We start from the raw sequence: 5,952 nt of genomic DNA, 5'->3' as shown, positions 1-5,952 counted from the left end.
CGAGGGACAGCGCGCATGCGCCGGCACGGAGTGAGGCGGGGAGGGAAGGACGGAGGGGCCTTGTCCCGTGATGAGAGGAGACAGGCAGCGGGATGTGGAATGTGTCCGAGAGTCAGGGACCGGGAGAGGAAAAGGGTGGGGATAGAGAGAATTAAATAGGGACAAGGAAGGGAGGAGGAGGAGGAGGAACAGGTGAGGAGAGCAAAAAGGTGGCAGGGACAAAGAAGGCCTTGTGGGGACAGAGTAAAGAAAGGCTAAGAAAAAAAGGATACAGAAACAGGTCTGAAGGCCTGGCAGTAGGAGAAACTGGAAACAGTGTAAAAAACAGGAAGTGGGGCAGAAACAGGAGAAAAGGGATGGAGAGCAGAAAGAAGCATGAAAGAGGGAGGTGGACGCTGCTTTGGAGGAAGAAATGGAGAGATGAGAAATAGGAGAGATTAGAAGATCCTCAGTCCTCATGTCCTTCTGGAGCATGTGCTTCAGGACTGTGTCTGTTACATGGAGTCTCCCTCACTGGAAATATTCAGAACTCATCTGGCAGAGTTCCTGGTGGAACCCTGTAGGATACCGTGCCTCAGCATGGGGTTTGGACTAGGTAGTCTTCAGAAGTCCTTTCCAATCCTAACAATTCTGTGATTCCATGATTCTCCTTCAAAGTAGAGGAAGGACTCCTTTGTCTCCTCAGTGCCCCAAACAAGCCTCAGTGGAAACTTCCAGCTGCCTTTAGCAATCAAGGCCTGGAGGGAGGRATGGAGCCTGGGGCAAACGTGGCTGTGACACAAAGTGATGCTGCATCTCAGACAGCACGTCAGTGACTTGGAGGTCAGTGGGAACAGGGGTGCCATGTGGCCAGGATGGCCAAGGCTGACTCCAGGAGTACTGCACATGAGCACAAACCCCATCTTGGCTGAGCCCGTGTCAGCAGGGCTAGGGACTGGCAGTGACCAGCTCAGCTTCCACCATGCCCAGTGRTGCAGACCCCAGCACCCAAGGAGGGGGAATTGCCCTCCCAGCCAGGCTCTGGTATGGTGCCCTATACCTTCTCTTGTGTACAGAAAGGACAAAGCAGGGGCTGAAGAGTCAGAGCCTCATCCCTTGGGGAGGACTGCACACCTTTCTGACAGGGCCAGAGCTCCTTGCACCTTGCTTTTCTGTGCAACTCTGGAGCATGCAGAGCTTAGGTGGCAACTGTTGTCACCTCAACCCACCCACAAAGCATATGCTGCCAGCARGAGTGGAGAGCCATGAGATCCCTAGTTTGTGCAGGCTCTCCTGCCACCGTCTGCCTCCCTTTGCCCCAGCAGTGGAKCCCTCCATAGCTCACTTCCTCAGCTTCCCCATCCCAGCACCCAGCATAATTGGGATCACCCCAGCCCAGCTTCCTKCTTAACCAGCCATGTGTTCACATCCTACAGTACCTCCCTATCCTCCTGCATCCCCAGCCTCACCAGCAAGGTCACTTGGCCTGCACATATGTGGCCTGTTGTCATCTATCTTACTGGGAGAGATCCTGAACACAGTGGTCTCTGCAGCTTGACATGCAGGGTGAAACCCTGGTGACATAGCTTATGAACAACGCACTGTATCCACTGCAGCACTTGACACCTTTGCCAGGCTTCCCCAAATCACTCATAACTCATCCAAACCACTCCTGGGGAAAAGCACTTTGCAGTCCTACCTGCATTATAAGGGCTTTCTTCATCCTCCTTTTTCTTTTCTTAGATGTTCAAGTGTGACTGTGGCCGATTGTCTTTGATCTGTGTTGGCTCCCAGCATGAGGTGCTGAGGTTTGGCTTGGAGGTCAGGTTAGTGCTAGAAGGGCTCACTGGGCAAACTCAGTAGCAAGCTTTGGGAGAGGAGGTGGAAGAWGAGGAGCTGGCTCACCTGCAGACAAAACCATCCACAGAGGAAGGATACACAGCTCTGAACTTGTTGAATTCTACTGATATGACCAACAGGAGAAGGAACCTCAAGAAGAAGAGGAATAAGTCACTTAACTTCACAAGGTTGGAGCACGGCCCGATCTGATGCGTARAGCTTTGATATGGACTATAAGCCTCAGCCTGCAGCAGTCCATCCCAGCTTTTCACAGGAAAATGGCAGCAAAAGAAAGTGTCTGCCTCCCAGCTCATTGGGAGTTGGGAAAATTCTGGTTCCTATATTCATGACATCCGCTTCTGTAGGTGAAGGGTGCTGAGTAATGARCCCATCCAGAGCCGAGGGACAGGTGTGCACCTTACGATAGGATCTCAGCCAGAAGGGCCTGGCTTTATCTTCTCTGGGAAAGCTTTTTGTTGTGGTGGCACAGTTCAGATGGACATGGGAGAGGAGGAGCATGACAGACTTGCCCAATAAGCTGGTTCTCGCTGTTCCTTCCTTGACAACAGCTGTGAGAGAAACATACTTTTGCCCCTGTGCTGATGAATCCTGTGTGAGCAGCAATCCCAACAAAGAGCCTGGTTGCAGTTCAGGAGTGCAATAAATTATGTTGTTGACACTCCAAGGTCTGTACTGGGTTGTCAGACATGCTTATTTTTGCCACATGACTGTGTGTGGAACAAAGCATAAACTTAGGCATTTCCGAGAATTCAGTTGTATCCTAATTTTGCAATGTGGTTAAGAGCTGAGAAGTGCAGAAAGCAGCTGGACTGCTAAGCCCCTGGATTCTTGCTGGCTGTATTTGCAGGCTCAAATTGGGACCAAGTCTCCCTGCAGCACCAAGTTGCCATCCTTGTGAGATCAATGACCTTCAGTGTCCCCTGTGAGTCAATTCCAAAATAGTGCTCTCTGTTCCAGCAGCCGGGGCACTCAGGAGTCACTCTTGCAGCAGCAGAAGTGATCTGGGAGGGGAAACTACTTCTGGGGAGTGGGAAGTGTTTCCTCCCTATGCATTACTTCCGTCCATCCTAGGGCCATACAACAATTGTGGCCTTGCTTTTCTAGTGCAACATTGGCAGCTGCAGTGTCACCGAGAAGCAGTGAAGCGGTTTGTCATCCCCAGCTGCCCCCAGATCCCACAGCACATGGCAAGCATGGCCACGGAGCTGGACAACTGTTGTCCCATCTGCCTGGACAGCTGGGAGGAGGCCAGCTATGTACTGCTATGGCTGCACTGTTTCTGCTAAGTGTGCCTCCTGCAGTGGGCTGGAGTAAGCCCAAATGCTCCCTTTGCAAGAGGAGGGTGACTCCATCCTGCACRCAGTGTGGAGGGATGGTAACTTTGAGGAGCACATTGTTCCACCCTATGGAGCACCATCGGACATGTTGTGCCTGAGAGGAGGAAGTCCCAGATACTCAGCTGCCCCCAGTCTCCACATTCAGGCCATCAGTGGGAGGACAGCCACCTCCAGTGGCTGAAGGKGAGCACAGCCAGCGGAACTGAAATATGTGTGAAGTTGTACTCACTGAGAAAGCTTTCTTTTTTAAAGCAATTTAAAAAATCCCCGAAACTAACCCAAAAATAATGGRCAMTACTACAGTCCATGTTGTTCTACTGTGGGGATGTGAAAGGAGTGGARGAGGAAAAGGAGTAGTTTTGGTACAGGTGCTCTCCCATCAGCACAACTGTCTGCAGGAACAGGCATCCCTGCTATGGACTCTGCTCAAGTGATTTCCCCTGCTGGGAGCTGTGATCATGTATCAAACTCACAGAAAATCTGATGCATGATCTCCTGAGCACTTAGCTGCCGGCAGTCTCCATTGCCTTGCAGTCCCATCAGACATGTTCAACCTGAGAGTAGGAGCTTGCGCTGCCCTGAGTCCCCATAGCACTGCAATAGCCCTGCCATGAGTGCTGTGGCCACTGCCTTAACGTCCARTGAGTGCCTCCCACACTGCATCTGGGCATCTCTCCATTCTCCATCACATGCTGTCATGGCTGCATCAGGGGCTGCTAGATCCTAGCATCCTCAGTGCTTTGAGGATTCTAGGAAGCAGCAGCAGTGCAGTGCTTCATCCCATCCAGCCTGCACTATGTTGGCCTGGATGAGGAGGCTTTGTTCCACCTTCTGTGGGCCTCCCTGCACAGGCGCACAAGGAGCTTTGCCCACCAGCTTATTGACACCRTCACACATCCCTCGGTGGTGAGGCCTGACATCAGATGGGCCTGGAGGACAGCCTTCCTACTGTCCCTGGCCCTGATGCCACCCAAGGGGGTCGCCCAGGCCAGCCTTCATGGGGTCCATGGCCAGCAGCACCCATTCTGWCCCCGTTCTGTGCACATTCTCATCCATGGGGAGCCAGAGGGGGCCTGGGAGAAACCAGAGGAGGCTGTGCCTGGGTCTTCCACATGCAGCCTGCCAATGAATGCTTACCTGAGAGGGGACCCATCAAGGCTGGAAGGGGACRGCCAGCCACCCTAAGGACCCTTCCCAGGCCTCCAGGAAGACAGCCCACCATCCAGTGACGGGTGAGAGTACATCAGGACCTGGCTAAATCAGTCCAGGCTCCAGYTGGAGTACACACCAACCCCTTGCAGTCCCAGCCTTTCAAATCTATTTAACATTTATTTTAAAAAAATGAAAGCATGAGAACTGCAGAAAATGTCTCAGTATTACTAATCGATGCTGGTGGTGTTGCTCTCCTCACCTGCACTGTTTACCTCCCCTTTCCTGGTGCTTTGACCACTGATTTCTTGCGTGTTCTCTGAGCATTACAGGTTTGCATTTCTGAAGATGATCCCAGGGCAGATGTTTCCAGCTGAGGGGACTTCACKGCCAGCCCTTGCCCCACTGTTCATGATCGTAAGTCCTCCTCCTCRGCACACCGTGCCCCACATCCCGGGGCTCTGCTCTCTGAGCAGCCTGCACTGCCCGCTGCAGCCTCACTACGGCAGTGCCCAAATCCCTCCTCCTGCCCGGAGTCACGACTTGCTGCTGCTCTCTGCGTCAGCCCAGGGTTGTACCCTGGCGAGGCAGTAGCCCCAAGAAATTCAGCAGGGGGAAGTGCAAGGTCCTGTCCCTGCTTGCAATGAAAGAGAAGTGGGTGAGTGTGCAGAACAGTCAAACGAGTAAAGAAGGGCCCAAATATGAATATAATTTATTCAAGCCTTTACCCCTTGCCTTTCTTCAGCTGGTGAATAAWTTTTTTTTCTTTTAGGCAGGAAAGGGAGCCAGGGTGTGTGCAAAATCCCACAGTGGGCAGTTGGGGAAGAGGGCATCAGGGCAGCTCCCTACAGCTGGTGGAAGTGATTACAGGAAGAGGTGCATSAAAAAAAAGGACAGGAGATTGGCTACTTTCTTATTTTCAAACTCTTTCACTATTGAATCTTCCCTGCCACTTTTGCTGAGAGAAAAGGCAGGTATGTGCCACAGGTGCTTGCTGCAAGTTGCCCTGGCAGCTGGGAGGGAGCAGAGTGGGACACAAACCACAAACTCATTTCGCCGGGAAGCAGCTCTAGAGGCACTCGAGTGCAAGCACTGGAAACACTGCAGCCGTGCTGTCTCGAGTTAGGTACAATATGTGGAGATGTGGAAAGCATCTCTGAGGCAGCACACTCCCCCTTCTTGCTGTACACAGACAGCTGTGTGTGAGGMTCACTTGCATTTGCTCCTGACCAAGGAAACGCTACCAGTGTGTTTCGTAATGTGAGTCCAAAGGAATGTAACCTGTTCCTTTGTGTTTGGATTTATTGACCAGGCACTATTGAACTGATTTGGCTCYTGGGGACTGGAGAAGCACATGAGCAAATGCACTTCTCTCCCCTGGTGGGAAGCTGGTTTGATGCCTTATTACCGTAATTGCCAAATCCATCAGTCATTGCAGCCTGTCTCCAAGACTTCATCCTCTTTCACCCTCTGCTCAGGAAGGAGAGCCAGCTCATTTTGACAATGCTCACAGAAAAGTGCTTAGCATTTGTTTGTTCTGCACTGTATCTCTGGTCATCCTTATTCCTCTCACTCTTTAAAGGTAAGCTCATCTGTGTTTGTCCAGGACTTTGCTTTTTTTGGTTGT

This window comes from Malurus melanocephalus, unplaced genomic scaffold, assembly GCF_030028575.1.
Source record: "Malurus melanocephalus ecotype Western Australia unplaced genomic scaffold, MMel_1.1 scaffold_387, whole genome shotgun sequence".
NCBI classification, from domain to species: domain Eukaryota; kingdom Metazoa; phylum Chordata; class Aves; order Passeriformes; family Maluridae; genus Malurus; species Malurus melanocephalus.
Note: the sequence above shows the minus strand (reverse complement) of the source record.